General features: G+C 39.5%; 1 non-coding gene across 1 annotated transcript; it reads right to left on the reverse strand.

Annotated features, from left to right (window-relative positions):
* Positions 1–13515: 13515 nt before the first annotated feature.
* TRNAF-AAA (transfer RNA phenylalanine (anticodon AAA)) lies at positions 13516–13587 on the reverse strand. Its single transcript has one exon. It is a non-coding gene; the product is annotated as a tRNA-Phe (tRNA).
* Between the last annotated feature and the right edge of the window lie 4978 nt (positions 13588–18565).

The raw sequence follows: 18565 nt of genomic DNA on the forward strand, positions 1-18565 counted from the left end.
CCACAGTTTATTTGTATTACAAAAGATCAAATAAAAGTAAAAACTGAACTTAGAAGCCAAGGTAAATTATCCTTGCTAGCTCTGCTCTTCTTTCAACATCAATTCTTTTAGCCCCAGAGCACATTTTGAGCTTTGTCTCTGACAGAGCTGGTCCCTCAGCACCAGTATTAGCATCCTGTGCTTAACTTCCAGAGTTTTCCTCTGCCCTGGCCTTGCTCAGCAGGGATTTCTACCTATCTTTTTTTCAGCCTTGTCCTGGCCAGTTTCTGAAACCTTCCCTTCCTTAGGGGAGAGATCCTCCCACTTCAGATGGCATCTTCCTAAGATATTTCTAAGTATTCCACCCCACCACCACCCCCCCCCCCCCCCAGTGGAGATGGGATAGGTAGAGCAAAAGGAAGATGAAGGATGAGGCAAAGGGACTGCAGGATCTGGCCGGGCTTGTGGTCAGGGTATTAGGGATGAGAGCCAGGGGACTGATGTAGAGGATTTGTCTGAAGGGAATCCATCCTCTTCTCTTCTTCAGCACTCTGTTAGTCTTAACCATTTGAGACTTCTGGAATTCATTTTCTGCCTTGAATCACATTTTCTAAAATAAAGTTGTTTTTCCTATTTCAATGGAAATCTGAATGCAGTGTTAACAGACTTCTTTCAGTAAATGAACAACAACCAAAAAAAGTGTTTTAAGAAATTTCCCTTAATAAGAATTCTGGGTCAGCATGAAAGATGAACTTTAACAGGAAGAAATTACCTTCTATTGCTATCAATAGCATCATTATTCACTGGATTTTCCATGAGTCTCTTGTAATATTTTCTCCAAAAAAGTAACTCAGTGAATTAAATGAAGGAAATACCCAACCATAATGAAGTTACAAAGATTGCATAATACTTCTTGGATACAAAAATAAACTTTTAATGCAGAGTCCAAAGGAAGATTTTAAAAAATACTGTTCGAACAAAGGGAAAGTGCAGTTCAGTGAGAAACAGTGAGAAATATAGTAAGACAGAGAAAGAGAAAGGATGGGATTCTGCATGAATCGCATGTGTTTTATAGACAAGCTACTTGGTATCAGGAGATGTTGCTGTTGTTTGGTCACTAAGCTGTGTCCAACTCTTTACGACCTCGTGGACTGTAGTCCACCAGACTCCTTTGTCCGTGGGATTTCCTAGGTGGGTAATGTGGGCTGCCGTTTCCTTCTTCAGGATGTTGTCCTGACCCAGGGATCAAACCTGCACCTCCTGCATTCTCAGGCGGATTCTTTACACGGAGCCAGCAGGGAAGTCCATCAGGAGATAGCCCCTACTGTCAGAATGGACTCTGTTCCAGTCTCCATATGTGGTCTTTGGTTTAGGTCTTGGAACAATGTTGAGAGAGTAATGTCCTATTTAACCTTCAATATGCCTAAAGTTCTGCAACAGCAGTGACTTACCAGCCCATAGGATTGTGATACCAAACAAAAATGAACTCAAATCCACAGCGTCAGATATGGGGACATATCTTCACATTCAGGAAAGAGATCAGGTTCCCCATATTCTATATACCAGTAACAATGACAATCTCCTGGTGATGACCTCATGGCCTAGGCAGTCTTTGGAGTGAGAATGGGAAAGGAACTGGAGAAAGGTGAGGCTACCATAAGAACAGAGAATGGCTAAAGAAGGGTTCCAGGAGACTGAAGTTTGAGGAGGAGTAGGGCTTTGACTTGTTGCTGGATAACTCCTCAAAGACAGTTTTAGTTTTGATTGCTTTTTTGAAATTTTTGTTGGATTCTTGTTGATTAATAATGTGTGTTAACTTCAGGTGTATAACAAAGTGATTCAGTTATACATTTACATGTACCTATACTTTTCCAAGTTCTTCTCCTATTAGGTTATTACAGAATATTGAGCAGAGTTCCTTTTGCTATACAGTAGGTCCTTTCTTTGCTTCCTTTGTTATCCTTTGGATAACAAAGAATTATTCATTCCCAAATTTCATAGTACTGAGGTGGAGAAACTGTGGCATAGAACATCACCTTGGAATTTGTTAGAAATACAGATTATCAAGTCCCACCCGGACTTAAATGAAGTGTAATCTGAAGGCAGGACCCAGAATTTTTGGCTTAAGATGTCTTCCAGATGATTTTGATTCTCAGTATAATCAGAGAGATTACTTTGATTGAACTATAATTTTTTAAAAATGTAAATCTTTTGCTAGTTTCACTTCTTTATGATATTCAATTTCACCATAAGATTGCTTTCTAAACATTTCACAACCTACTGAGACCATTTGGCCAATCCTATTATCAATCATATTCAGGTGAGACATCAGGGATTTCTTAACATGGTTAATTTGAAACTCTTAATGATGAAAAGTCTCATGATAACAAGAATGACTAATCAGAATATCTCACATCAATAGTCTGACAGGGTGATCTAAGTATAACTGGTGATACAGGAAGGATGAATGATCAATCCAAAATTTCACCTAAGGGACATGGCAGATCTTTAAATTTGACATCTAGCAATGAGATCCAACCTAAAGGAGATCAGTCCTGGGTGGTCATTGGAAGGACTGATGTTGAAGCTGAAATTCCAATACCTGATGCGAAGAGCTGACTCATTTGAAAAAACCCTGATGCTGAGAAAGATTGAGGGCAGGAGGAGAAGGGGATGACAGAGGATGAGATGGTTGGATGGCATCACTGACACAATGGACATGGATTTAGGTGAACTCCACGAGTTGGGGATGGACAGGGAGGCCTGGCGTGCTGCAGTTCATGGGGTCGCAAAGAGTAGGACATGACTGAGAGACTGAACTGAACTGAACTGATAGTGAAATGGTAAGGTTTTGGAGAAGATGAAGGAAAATATGGAAATTCGCCTCCCTCAATCTAAACAAAACATACACTGCTCATAGTGTAACCTGCGGGTCAGGACGGTTGGCAGTACGTGGGGGCTGTTAGCCGTGCAGCATCTCAGGACCCACTATAGACTAATTCAATCAAATATACAAACACTATATTTTCCTAAGTTCTCCAGGTGGTTCATATGCACATAAGAGTTTGAGAAGCACTAGAATAATTCAAGAGCAATGTTGTCTGAGAAGTACATCATTTCCTTACCGTTTTTGCTTTTGATACACGATGTCTTTTTGGGCTCCAATACTAACACACACTTGAATACATAAGGAAATTAAATTTAAAAACTTTGTTCTCTAATTTCCTTGGAAATGAAGCATCCCAATTTTGAAATAACAGAAAATATCCTAGTCAACTTTCTGCTTTTGCCAAAGTTGAGTAACATCCAACTGTCAGCTAAAAAATATAGTCACAGCCTGAAAGTAGAGAGTTATATTATTTGGTGGGAATGTTTAGGACTCCGAGCCCAGGAGAAAGCACCTCAGTATCTCTGAGAAATATGTTCCAAGCAGTCAGGAGGGGAAGTCAGGCTATATACAAGTTTGCAACAAAGGGAACAGGTAGTCTGAACATCAAAGATCAATTATCAAGTTAAGGGATTTACATCTACATATGGGAAGATGCAAGCCTCTGGGCTCACTGAATTCATTTCTTTCATATGCACCTCACATATTTGGGGCTAATCCTGTTTCCTACTTCACCTTAAGGAGTGGCAGATGGCTGCTTCTTGCATTCTCCCAGTTCTGCAGCAGTCACCGTTGGGGGTGGCAGCATCCTCTGGATCACAGTTTTGGCACCCCTCATTCACATTTGGAGGCCAGGGATCACTGATACCTGTGACGTTTCTTGTTTATTGGTACGGCAGGCAATATTTTCATTTCACAGAACTTGGATGCCACTATCCAGAAAGATAAATGAAGGAACCTCATGTCTGCAATATACAATTCTTTCCTTCTTTCTTTCATTACTCCTTCTCAGCCTCCCATCACCACTGCTTGGTTTGTACTTTTATTCATGTGAAAAATACCTTTTGAGCATCAAGTGTGTGCCAGGGTCTGTTCTAAGTGTTGGTGGTTTATGGAATGAAAAACATAGCTCATGACTATATTTAAGGGCATAATTTCTAATAAATTATATACAAATGAGATAAAGGACAGACTTTCAATTTTTTTTCAAGTGTCAATTAAATTTGATACAAGTTTAAAACATTAAATGGATGAAGTAAGCGACAGACTTATAGTCTAATGTTTTTTATTGGACTTCCCTAGTGGCTCAGACAGTAAAGAATCTGCCTGCAATGCAGGAGACCCAACTATCTGGCACATATTTTACAAATATTTTCCTTTATGAACCTTCTATTGTAGGAGTTTCTTTCCATGTCTTAATCTTTGGAATGAATGACAACTGCAATGAGCAAGGATAAAGCAATAGAAAGAAGTCTAGGATGAGGGACATCTCTATTTGGGCCCCTAGGTCAGTCTGTTTGCCTTGGATTAAAGTCACTTTCTGTTATATCAATTCAGCCAATGAATCAGGATATCTCCTCCCATATTAAAGTGGGGGGAAATATAATTTAATTTTTTTCATATATTTTACACTCTTTTGGGCAAAGTACACTGGAAAAGATGCTGTACGGGGTGTTGGGAGAAGGCAATTTGAGCTCTGGCTTTGTCCTTAACTAGCTATGAGACTGAGTCTATACTGTCACATTTCTGAAACTCAGTTTCCTAAAATGTAAAATGACAATAAATGTAGTAATATTTATGAAAGCACTTTGATATAAGGATGTCATTAATCATGTAAGAAAGAATTACTGTGTTTTGGGTCTTGCATTGTTTTGGGAATAATGCTTACTCAGAGTTATCATGAAATGAGGAAGTAGGCTGCAGCTGATGGAATTCTGAACAATTCCATATAAAACACGTTTGAATTTGTTTACAATAGCCTCCTGAAGGCCCAGAATTACTTTTGTCTAATCCTGTTTAGAACTTCCAACAACTGATCTCCTGAGTATATTTACACATCTAACTTTACCATCAGATGGCTCTATCGGGGGTCACTTGTAAGTCCAGGTTGAGGTACTCTTAAAGAGAAGAGGTTTTCAATATTCAATCCCTGCTGCACTCTTTTGCAATGATTTTCTATTAACATACCAGGCAGGTATGAATGAATGGTCAAAAAAGCAACATTTAAGGTGGCTATTCTCTCTTAGATGAGCAAAATAAGTCTTCTTTATCTACAAATAAATGAAAATTATTTATTAGAATTGTTCCACTGTGCATATATAATTAAGCAAAACCAATTATTATAATCTTTTAAATTGTATCATCTTGATAAAAGGGGGGAAGTACACATAAAATGAGATATTCTTCTATTTTTATCATTAAAACTCACATTTTTATTTGTTTTTCTCCGTGTTTGTATCCTGTCAACCTTATGCTAGATTGAATTGATTGACCCTTTAGGATAGATTGGTCTAGGAATTTATTTCCAGTCTTTGCCAATTTTACTCTTTTTTTTTAATCAAAAAATATTATTATACATGACACTGCGGTTTCTGTATCCTCAGATCCCTCTTACTTTATGTCTAGCCAGTCAGAACACTTCCCTGTTATTGTTGCTCATCTATGCAAAAAAGAAAGAAAACTAACATTATATTTGATTGTGCTTTCTCATTTATTCTTCAAAGCAATGCCAAGAATTGTTCACAGATGAGGACATGTGAGCATGAAAAGTGAGTTTGTGATTATGTAGTTAGTGTATTGCAGACCTTGGATTTGCACTGAAGTTTGACTCCAAACCTCATCATATTGCTATACTACTTATTTCTATCCTGCTGGTCTCTTTTAAAACTAACATGTTTTTGAGCATGAAAATCCAAACTTTCTTTCTAGTCTATCACTCAAATCACAATTACTTCATAGGAACACCACAAGTACTAAAATGTTAAAAGTCATAATGCAAATTCCAATTAATAAGGTACTTTAGTATTTGATAGTTGTACATTACCTCTTATATTTCTCTCAACAGTAGTACAAGAAGAATCTCTTTTTAAAATTTTTATTTGTAGGATAGTTGATTTCCAATGTTGTGTTGGTTTCTGCCGTACAGCAACATGAATCAGCCATGCGTATACATACCTCCCCACCCTCTTCAGCCTCCACATCCCGCTTCTCCAAGTTACCACAAAGCGCTGAGCTGAGCTTCCTGTGCCGTACAGCAGCTTCTAGGTAGCTGTCTGTTTCACACGTGGCAGTGAATATACGTCAGTACTACTCTCAATGTGCCCCACCCACTCCTCCCCTGGAATATCTTTTTTAAATAGGGAACCAAGGTTTAGAGGGGCAACTGACTTATGGGAGCTGGCACAGTGATGGTTTTGACAGTGTGAACCTTGGTTTTCTGGCTCCAAATCCACCATAGCTGCACAACTCTACTATGTTCAGAGTGTTTTGTTGAGGAAACATCTGTAGCTTTCTTTCCGGGGAAGAGACCATCAGAGAAAGGACAACAAAGATCTCAGTGGTCTTTGACAGTGGTTTCCTTCACTAACAATTTCAAAATAGGTCCCTCCCCCATTTCCTTGCTATTTTCCAGTGAAGGTCTAGAGTGGTAGGTAGTCACTATGGCTGATATTTGAGGTGGGTTTTTTTTTTATCTTGGAGATATGCTTCTTCTATCCCCTTATTTCTTTATGATCATTCATTGAGAGGTTCAAACACAGTTTGCAGTGTGGGTGCCAGAACTTGTTACTAACTGAAGAATGGCTGAGCCAAACTATTGCAAAAACCAGTCCCACTGGCTGACATGATTGCCAAAGTGGGGAGGCTCTTTGTCCACTCATCCACCCTTATGGGAGCTCTTGCTCTTCTTGGGTAACCTTTTCTCTCAATTTCTTTAGTCTTTTTTGCAACATTATCCATGTGGAGACCTGAGGGCTGTATTCTCAGCTGGGTTTCTGAAGACTGACACTGAGTTTGATAAGAACATGAAGTTTCACAAAGGACAAGATTGTTGGAAAAAGGGGAAACAGAACAGAATCTTTGATAAAGTGAAGTTGTGAGTCAAGTAAACCAAACAAAATATGCATTAAAAAGGGTGAGAGTGTACATCATGGGAGAAAATCAGATAAGAGGCCAGGATGATGGTGAGGAGAAAGGTAAGGGCTAGCTTAGAAGTGCCCATGAAGACAAAGTATGAGGAGTTTTACTGAAGCGCCCAAGGTAGAGATAAAGCCCTTTTAACATAGGCCAGGGTCACAACCTCTTTACCAACTGAGCTATCAGGGAAGAACTCAATATGCCAGCAAATTTGGAAAACAGCAGTGGCCACAGGACGGGAAAAGGTCAGTTTTCATTCCAATCCCAAAGAAGCCAATGCCAAAGAATGCTCAAACTACCACACAATTGCACATATCACACGCTAGTAAAATAATGCTCAAAATTCTCCAAGCCAGGCTTTAGCAACACATGAGCCGTGAATTTCCAGATGTTTAAGCTGGTTTTAGAAAAGGCAGAGGAACCAGAGATCAAATTGCCAACATCCACTGGATCATCAAAAAAGGAAGAAAGTTCCAGAAAAACATCTATTTCTGCTTTATTGACTATGCCAAAGCCTTTGACTGTGTGGATCACAATAAATCATGAAAAATTCTGAAGGAGATGGGAATATCAGACCACCTGACCTGCCTCTTAGGAAACCTGTGTGCAAGTCAGGAAGCAACAGTTAGAACTGGACATGGAACAACAGACTGGTTCCAAATAAGAAAAAGAATACATCAAGGCTGTATACTGTCACCCTGTTTATTTAACTTATATGCAGAGTACATCATGAGAAACGCTAGGCTGGAAGAAGCACAAGCTGGAAACAATATTGCCAGAAAAATATCAATAACCTCAGATATGCAGATGACTCCACCCTAATGGCAGAAAGTGAAGAAGAACTAAAGAGCCTCTTGATGAAAATGAAAGAGGAGAGTAAAAAAGTTGGCTTAAAGCTCAACATTCAGAAAACTAAGATCATGGCATCCAGTCCCATCACTTCATGGCAAATAGATTGGGAAACAGTGGAAACAGTAGCTGATTTTATTTTTGGGGGCTCCAAAATCACTGCAGATGGTGATTGCAGCCATGAAATTAAAAGACGCTTACTCCTTGGAAGGAAAGTGATGACCAATCTAGGCGGCATATTACAAAGCAGAGACATTACTTTGTCAACAAAGTTCCATCTAGTCAAGGCTATGGGTTTTCCAGTAGTCATGTATGGATGTGAGAGTTGGACTATAAAGAAAGCTGAGTGCTCAAGAATTGATGCTTTTGAACTGTGGTGTTGGAGAAGACTCTTGAGAGCCCCTTGGACTGCAAGGAGATCCAACCAGTCCATCCTAAAGGAGATTAGTCCTGGGTGTTCATTGGAAGGACTGATATTGAAGCTGAAACTCCAATACTTTGGCCACCTGATGCAAAGAACTGACTCATTTGAAAAGACCCTGATGCTGGGAAAGATTGAGGGCAGGAGGAGAAGGGGACAACAGAGGATGAGATGGTTGGATGGCATCACTGACTCAATGGACATGAGTTTGGGTAAACTCTGGGAGTTGGTGATGGACAGGGAGGCCTGGCATGCTGCAGTTCATGGGGTTGCAAAGAGTCGGACATGACTGAGCGATTGAACTGATCTGAACTGGGTCACAACTTTTGTTTTAATTCCTTTGCTCTTCACTTGAGAATGCAATTCCAAGTGAAATGGAGAGGATGGAGTCAATTCAGGTCAGATACTCCATTGAGAAACTAGAGAAAAATCACCCTTGGTTTAGTCAGAAGACATTTTGGGACATTTAAACAATGACACCAGGACTTGCACTTCAGAATATTAATTTTCTGGGGCTTCCTTAGTGGCACAGTGGTAAAGAATTCTCCTACCAATGCAGGAGACATAGGTTTGATCACTGATCCAGGGAGATTCCACATTAGTTGCTGTGAAGCAACTAAGTCCGTACACCACAGATGTTGAGGCTCTGCTCCGCAACAACAGAAGCCACCCCAAAGAGAAATCTGCACCCTGCAGCTGGAGAGTAGCCCTCTGCTCACCGAAACTAGAGGAAGCCCACACAGCAATGAAGACCCAGCACAGCCAAAAATGAATAAATAAAAATTATTTTAAGAATTTGAACACAGAACTTTAAAACGCAGGGCAGACAGTTGTAAGTATAACAGGTATTCAGGTTTAGGCAAAAATGAGAAGGACCTGTTTACCTCAGAGAAGGATGGACTTGTATCAAGCTTCCCTTCCTCTGAGATGGGATTGAAAAAACCATAAGACTAACAATATGGCAGAAAGGAAAAGCTACAGAAATTATTTCACTTAAATACATTATCATCAGATGCTAAGTAGAACACAAGTACTTGTCATATAGTAGAAGCTCAATAAACATCTATTGAGTGGATGCATAAATGAGTCAAAGTCATTATGATTCACACAACAGGTGTTTGGCTTTAGCAGTGAATATAAAATTTGATAGTATCAAGAAAATGGGCATCTTCTTCCCACATCAAATTTTATTATTTCCAAAAGGTAAGCTGAAGCTCCAATAATTTGGCCACCTGATGCAAAGAGCCAGCTCTGGAAGAGCTGGAAAAGACTCTGATGCTAGAAAAGATTGAGGGCAGGAGGAGAAGGGGATGACAGAGGATGAGATGGTTGGATGGCATCACTGACTCAATGGACATGAATTTGAGCAAACTCCAGGAGATGGTGGAGGACAGAGAAGCCTGGTGTGCAGCAGTCCATGGGTTCACAAAGAGTTGGACACAATGACTGAAAGCAACAATCAAGAAAAAACAAAACTCTAACAATTGAGAAAAAGAAATAAATGCTAAGATTGCCTTAAGAGTTTAAACAACATTGGTAGTTGACAATGATTTATTTCTTAAATTTTGTGGGGTGGATTGCATTTTTAGTATATTACTATTTATTCCTTATAAAGCCTTTCTTAATATCTTCGTTTAAAATAAATTACAAATTTAATGAATTGAAGTAAAGCTCATTATTTTGTACCCTGCCAAAATGTAGGGTCTACAGGGTCAGGGAGGAATTGAAGCTGAAGCTGACAGGGAGTGAGCAGACCAACCCCCAGAAATCCTCCTCTGCTGAGGATCTAGGAGTATCATGGAGTCCATTCTGCTGGCATTTGGGAGGATTTTACTAACCAGCTCAGTCCTCTATTTTTCTATCCACCATAAAGTTTTGTTTAAAAAAAAGTCTTAAAATATACAATTAAATATTTTTCTGAATGCCCCCTTAGGATCCAAAACACTGATATGACTCTGTGAAAGGTATTATGGAGCCCTTTAGCCTGACTTTCCGCTGCCATTGAACTCAGTGCTGGGAAGTACAGTCTACAGTAAGGAAACTATCCCTTCTCAACCTTTAAACCAGCTAGTTAGTGAACTAGATCTGAGTCCCATGTCCAAATTTCCTATAGTTTGATCAGAGTTTGACTGAGTCAGCTATAGTCCATTAATCTGCTGGCACCTTGTCTAGAAGCAATGATTAGGAAACTCAGCATTGTCTTCCAAGGAATAAAAAGCTACTCTAGACCTACGTTGTTTCTAATCAATGACAATTTTATATGAATTTCAGGGATGCAGAAATTCTTGTCCTTTATTCCAAGATTGCTCAGAAGTCACCCTGGAAGAAAAATATAGTACCTTAATTGTTTACCCTTATTTAGAATTAGGCATGCAAACATACTTGAATGTTATTTTCTATTTAAATTTGTAATCACTTACACATATTCTTAAAAACAGAATTCAGCTAACATGATACTTAATGGTGAGAAATAAAACTTTCCTGAAAAGATCAGGAACAAGGCAAGAATGTCTCCTCTAACCACTCCTTTTCAAAATTGTACTGCAAGTCCTAACTAATGCAATAAGACAGAAAACAAACAAAACAATATATTGAGAATGAAAAAATAAAACTGTCTTTTTAAGCAAATACCATATGTAGGCAATCTGACAGAACTGACAAAAATATTCCTGGGACTAAGAAGTGATCATTACTATGTTGCAGGATTCAAGATTCATATGCAAAAGTTAATCACTTTCCTATATATCAACAATGAACAAGTGGAATTTGAAATTATTTTTAAAATGCCATTTCCATTATTACCTCCCAAAGTGAAATACTAACATAAAAATATAATAAAATATGTACAAGATCTATATGAGGAAAACTATAAAACTCTGATGAAAGAGATAAAAGAACTAAATAAATGGAGAGATACTCCATGTGCATGGATAGACTCATTGTTAAGATGTTTGTACTTCTCAAGTTGATCTATAGATTCAGCATAATTCCAATCAAAATTCCATTAAGTTATTTTGTAGATAGAAACAAATAGATTCTAAAGTTTATATATTCACTGACAAAAGACCCAGAACAGGGAAGACAATACTGCAGGAGAAGAACAAAGAAGACCAACACTATTCAACTTCAAGACTTGCTACAAAGCTACAGTAATCAATACACTGTGGCAGTGGTAAAAGAATAGACAAATAGATCAGTAGAACAGAATAAAGATCCCCCAAATTGGCCGCATAAATATATTCAAGTGATCTTTGACTAAGCAGCATAGACAACACAACAGAACAAAGAATATAGACACAGATCTTTCATCCTTCACAGAAATGAACTCAAAATGAATCTTGAACTTAAATATAATGTGGAAAGCTATAAAAACCCAAGAAGACAACATAGAAGAAAAATTTAGGTGATCATGAGTTTGGTGATGACTTTTCAGATACAACACGAAAGGCATGACACTAAAGAAATAAAAAATCTTCTGCTCTTCATAGAACACAGTCAAGAGAAAGAGAAAGCAAGTCACAGACTGGGAGAAAATATTTGCAAAATGCATCACTAATAAAGGACTGTTACCCAAAATATAAGATGAACTCTCAAAACTCAACAGTCAGACTATAAACAACCCAGTTCTTTAAAAAGTCCAAAGATTTGGACTCTCAAAGACAACTCACCCAGGGGATACACAGGTGGCAAATAAGCACCTTTATACACAATGAACTACCACTATACACTTATTAGAATGGCCAGAATCCATGCACAAACAACACAAATGCTGGCAAAGACTCAGAACAACAGGGACTGTCCTTTATTTCTGGTGGGAAGGTAAAATGCTACAGCCTCTTTGATTTCCTAAAGGAAATCAGTCCTGAAAATTCATTGGAAGCACTGATGATGAAGCTGAAGCTCCAATGCTTTGGCCACCTGGTGCAAAGAACTGACTCATTAGAAAAGACCCTGAAGGCAGGAGGAGAAGGGACAACAGAGGATGAGATGGTTGGGTGGCATCACTGACTCAGTGGACATGAGTTTGAGCAAGCTCTGGGAGTTGGTGATGGACGGGGAGGCCTGGATTGCTGCAGTCCATGGGGTCGCAGAGTCAGACACTGAACGACTAAACTGACTGACAGCCACTTTGAAAGACAGTTTGGAAGTTCCTTACAAAATTACACATTCTGTTAACCATATGATCCAACAGTGGCACTCAAAGAATTGAAAACTTAAGTCCACACAGAAACTTGCTCAAGGATGTTTATAGAAGCTCTGTTTATAACTGACAAAATTTGGAAGTGACCATGACGTCTTTGGTGAATGGAGAAACAAACTGTGGTCCATCCAGATGATGGAATATCATGCAATGCTAGAAAGAAATGAGCTATCAAAAACACAAAAAGACACAGAAGACACTTAAATGTATGTTACTAAGTAAAAGAAATCAATATGAAAAAGCAACACATTGTATGGTTTAAACTGGAAATGACATTCTGGAAAAAGCAAATGTATGAAGAAAATAAAGGACCAGCGATTGCCAGAGGCTGGGGGGAAACAAGGGATGAAATGGTAGAGTACATAGGAATTTTAGGGTGTGAAACTATTCTATACGATATATAGTATATATAGGGTATACAGGGCATTATACATCTGTTGAAACCCATGGAAGGTACAGCAGCAGTGAAGCCTAAGGAGGAGCAGAGGAGCCTGGCGGGCTATAGTCCATGGGGTTACGAAGAGATGGACATGACTGAACAACTAACACTTTTTCATGGGACACTAGTATGAAGGAAAAAAAAAAAAGGACTGTGTACAGAGTCCATCTGTGCCTTTTAAAAGATTTGCTTTAGGAGTTTTCCAGAAAGCTGCCTGTTCCTCTTTTGAGTCCCTAAGGATGATCATAGGGACTTTCTTGTGCGGAAGGTGCGAAAAAATCCAGAGTCTTCTCTGTCCCTTGGATGCACTAAAGCAGAAAATGCTGAAGAAGCCATTGAAGGCGTTTTCACATTTCCTGTTCTCCACTCAGGCATCCACTCATATTCTCTGAGTGACTCTTATATAGATACTGTTCTAGACACTGAAAACATAGGAGTGGACAAAACAGAAAGTTCACACTTGATATAGAAAGTGAAAGTGCAGTCGCTCAGTCGTGTCCGACTGTTTGCGATCTCTTGGACTGTAGCCTACCAGGTTCCACCGTCCATGGGATTTTCCAGGCAAGAATACTGGAGTGGGTTGCCATTTCTTTCTCCCGGAGATCTTCCCGACCCAGGGATTGAACCTGGGTCTCCCGCATTTTAGGCAGACGCTTTACCATCTGAGCCACCAGGGAAGTCAAGTAACACCTGGTTGCGGTCCTATCTGACTCTTTGCGATTCTGTGGACTGCAACCTGTCCCACTCCGCTGTCCTTGGAATTCTCCAGGCAAGAGTACTGGAGTGGGTTGCCATGTCCTTCTCCAGGGGATCTTCCTGACCCGGGGATCGAACCTCGGTTTTCTGCATTGCAGGCAGATTCTTTACCAACTGAGCCACAAGAGAAGCCAAATATTTCTTTGAGCCCCTCCCCCCTCTTTTTTTGGGGGGAGGGGGCAAGAATACTGGAGTGGGCTGCCATTCCCTGCTCCAGGAGATCTTCCTGACCCAGCAATCGAACCGTGTCTCCAGCACTGTAGGCAGACCTTTTACCGTCTGAGCCACCAGGGTGTAGAGGAAACAGCAAATGCAGACAAAAACCCTAATCTGTAAACCAACAGATACGCCTGCCAGCAGCATAGCTCCATGTGGTTCAACTCTGGTGACTGAGGAGTCACTGTAGAAGGGGTGGCAGGAGGAGGTGGGGCTTCCAGGGAGGGCCAGCAGCCGGATAGACGTCTGCCTGGTTTACATTTCAATCCATCTGAACATGCTTCTCCTGATCTGCTTCCTCCCATTCACGCTCTGACCCTGACCTCAGTGCAGATGGACATTCTCTGCCTTATAAGAGGAGGAGGTCTGCCGTGGTAGTGCCGCCTGCCAGGAAAGTTTACTAGTTTCACAAGACTGGGGAGGGGAAGGAGGGACAATTGAGCTCTGTTTACTGAGTCACAGAACCGCACCAGGCTCTGCTGAAAGAAGCACAAATCACACCCTTGTTTTCCAAAAAGGCACTGCCCACCAAAACCCCTTCAGGGTAAAGAGTCTGAAAGAAGCCAGTCAGATTCATTTTCACCATAGCAAGTATGTGTATGTGCTTTGGAAGTGGGAAGCATATTGAAGAGGGTTGTTTTTGTTTTTGTTTTTGTTTTCCTTCTTGGCTGCCTCTTGCACAGCTTTTCCAATTAAGGGATTTGGGCATCTACCTTCCTAGGGATCCCTAATTCATTCTCTCTGCTCCATTGCGAGTGAAGTTCCACGGTTCTCTGCACACTGTTTCTCTCTCTAGCTCAACCTCTTTCTGTCCTGGCTTTCTCTCAGCCTCACTTTCATCAAAAAGATTTTTTTTTTTTTTTTTTAGATCCATCTCATACTGACAACAGTCAGCTTATTTTTTTAATTGCATAGAGGCTTTTGTGGACAGGAAACAATACTTACAGTAGCCTGTGTTATCACTGATGTTCTATCTACTACAGTTACAAACTGAAAACCTTGTTCTTTTTAAACTATTAAACACAACTGCAAAAATCTAGTAAATTAAGAATTTTAGATTGGGGTTAAGCACAGTATGTACTTTATTGTTAGATTAGCTTATACATTTCATGAACAAACAGTGCATAATCTTTCAGACGCAACATACAAATTTATTACTTTATTTAACCATATAATTCAACAAATGGATGTATAAAGCCATTAATTTGAATGTTTCTATGTATTTGAACACACTTTAGAGACCTGGTTACTTACATTCCTATAAATATTTCCATCTATATTTGCATTTCATATAGTGGATTTCCTTGTGAGCACCTAAGAAAGCAGACATGCAAACCCCATAAACAAAACCTTCCTAAACACATACACAACTATAGTAAACCTAATTATAACAAAAACTTCTGCAGATGATCCTTGAATAACACAGGCTTGCACTGCATGTGTCCATTAATATGTGGATCTTTTTCAGTAAACACTACATGGCTGGTTGAACTGTGGATACAGAACAGAGGATAAAGAGAGGTGGGGGAGGGGCTCAGCTCCCCTATCTCCTTGTTGTTCAGTGGCCAACTATATATTTACATATGATTCTCATAAGCATTTCAAAATCTTAAAGCCTAATTTAGTAAACTTCTAATTAGTAAATCAGATTATCTCAAGTATTGAAAATTGACTATAAATATAAATGGGTAAAATACCTTAAGTGTCTCAGTAAAAATCATTTGTCTTCTATGTTCAGTTCAGTTGCTCAGTTGTGTCCAACTTTTTGAGACCCCATGGACTGCAGCACATTAGGCTTCCCTGTCCATCACCAACTCCCAGAGCTTGTTCAAACTCATGTCCATTAAGTCAGTGATGCCATCCAACCATCTCATCCTCTGTTGTCACCTTTTCCTCCCGCCTTCAATCTTTCCCAGCATCAGGGTCTTTTCTCCTGAGTCAGTTCTTTGCATCAGGTGGCCAAAGTATTGGAGCTTCAGCTTCAGCACGAGTCCTTCCAATGAATATTCAGGACTGATTTCTTTTGCGATTGACTAGTTGGATCTCCTTGAAGTCCAAGGGACTCTCAAGAGTAGAGAGTCCTTTCTCTCTTCTCCAATATCACAGTTCAAAAGCATAGTCTACTATGTTAGTTTCCTATAAACATCTTTAAGGACATGCAAAGCAGTAAAATGATTTTTTAAACTTGATGTATTTATATTAAAATAAAATTTTGCAGAAACAATGTCATATTTAATTTTTCAGCATCCATGTGTTTATTTCTTGGTACAGTCCTAGGTTTGCAAATCATTTATCTAAGTAGAACAGAATCATGATTTGAGGCCCATCATAGTAGCTGAAATTATTTACTCAGAGTCCTTGATCAGACATTTTATACCATAACTCAGTTGATAAACAATCTGCCTGCAATGCTGGAGACCCAGGTTTGATTTCCAGACTGGAAAGATCCCCTGGCAGAGAACATGGCAGCCCACTCCAGTATTCTTGCCTAAAGAATCCCCATGGACAGAGGAGCCTGGCAGGCTATAGTCCATGGGGTTGCAAGAGTCGGACACAACTTAGTGACTAAACCACCACCACTATGGGGTTGGGGGTTATTGGTCATTGATCAAGGAATTAAAACCTGGAAGATATAAACCAATACAAAACACGTACCAAAAAAGATTCAATTCGGGTATACAGGTTATGACTCTTTTCAAGGTTTCTGCTATGTCAGTGGAGAATCCACTGCATCAATTTCATGTATTTTGTAAGTTCTGGTCCTCTTTTCAGTATCACCCTTACCCAGATTTTATCATGTTTACTTACAACATTTTATCGTGTGATTTAAATAAATAAATACTATAACACATATCCAAATTTTCAATCTCTCTGCTTCCTAATGGGAATAAACACAGTTGTGCAATATTGTATATTTTATTGCTTTAGCAATCACTATTATTTAAGTTGGGCAAGACAAGAAATGAGGACATAAATGGAGTAAAGTTCAATGAAACTATGCATATTGGCTTCCTATAACTACTGTAACAAAGTGCCACAGAGTGAATTGCTTATTCTCTCAAGTTCTAGAGGTTAGCAATCCAAATTTCAGTCAGCAAGGCCATACTTTCTCTGACATCTGTAAGGAAGAATCTTTGCTGCCTCTTCCCATCTAGCTTCTGGTGGTTTGCTAGCAATCTTTGGCATTCCATGAGTTGCAGATGGATCTCTCTAATCCTTCATCTTCACATGAGGTTCTCCCTGTGTCTCTGTCTCTTCACATGGTATTCTTTTTATAAGGACACTAGTCATATTAAATTAGAGGTACACCATACTTCAGCATGACCCTGTCTTAACTAGCTGTATCTTCAATGACCCTATGTCCAAATAAATTCACTTTCTGAAAGACCAGGGGTTAGGACTTTAACATACAATTTTTTTTTTGGAGGACACAGTTCTTTGTATAACACCAGGCAGAACCACTGGCCTGTAGATACTGGTCATGAAGCAGGGTCTCTCAACCCTGGCACTGTTGACAATTGAACTGGATAAGCCTTTGCTGTGGAGGGCTGTCTTGTGCATTATATGATGCTTAGCAGAAGACCTCTACCTGCTAGATGCTGGTAACACTCTCCTATCTGTGAGAACCATAAATGTTTCCAGACATTTCCAATGTCTTCTTGGGGTTGGAGGGTAGAGGTCAAATTGCCTCAGTTGAAAACCACAGATAAAGGATAATTAATGTTGGACTACTTGAGAGGAAAAAGGAAAAACAGGAACAATAGGAGGCTGTCTTATGGCAGTGGGAAGTGTGAAATGGGAAAAGCAAGTCATGAAGGGTGGCAGTTTTGTGATAACAGAGATTAGGATGTGATCATAGGAGTGTGTGTCATAAGTAGGAATGAGAACTAGGTTAGTAGAGGGGAAGAGGGAATGAAAGAATCATCTATACACATATTGATATAATCAATAATTATGACAGAAGTAGTTTTGGAGACCAACGACTGAAACTAAAATCTTTAAGGAATGAGGGGCAGTTACTTGAGAAAGGTAATGATTATATAAAAAAGAGGAGAGGTTCATAAATTATCTGATGATTTGAGACTTAATGAAGGGGTTTTTAATGGAGCCAAAAAGGAAAGCAACTTGGAAGTGGCAACAAGGAGCAAAAATGATACCTCCCCACAACACAGCCCCGTCCAGGGATACAAGGAAAGCAAAACCAAGGCAGAGGGCTTCAAGGAAATGCTGTTCTCAAAAGGGCACCAGGTTCAATAAGTGCAGGAAATAAAAAGAAACCTTTAGAAAAAAAAGGTTGAGGATGTAGGGGAGTTTGCTGGTTATTGGTCCTATGTTCCAGCGAACAGAGTTGAGGCTTTTAGGCGCTGGTGATTGGTAGGAGGCATGGTCAGGAAAGGGAATTCACAGAACCAGAATTTAAAGGCTAGGTACCGGAGGATGCGCTGGAAAGATAAGAGAAAATATCAAGAGCACATAGCATTATAGATGATAATAGAAGAGAAATTTTAAAGAAAAGAGAATCTAATGTGAGATACTGTGGGAAGAGGTAAAAGATATTCATTGAACTTGGTGATATGAGGGTCACCAGAGTCCTTCCAGAAAGAAAAAATTTCCTAACAATTTTAGAGGATGGTGGAGTTATCTCACCATCTACACAAGAAGCCCAGGTTAAAGAACTTCTAC

Source organism: Muntiacus reevesi, chromosome 21 (genome assembly GCF_963930625.1).
Source record: "Muntiacus reevesi chromosome 21, mMunRee1.1, whole genome shotgun sequence".
NCBI lineage: Eukaryota > Metazoa > Chordata > Mammalia > Artiodactyla > Cervidae > Muntiacus > Muntiacus reevesi.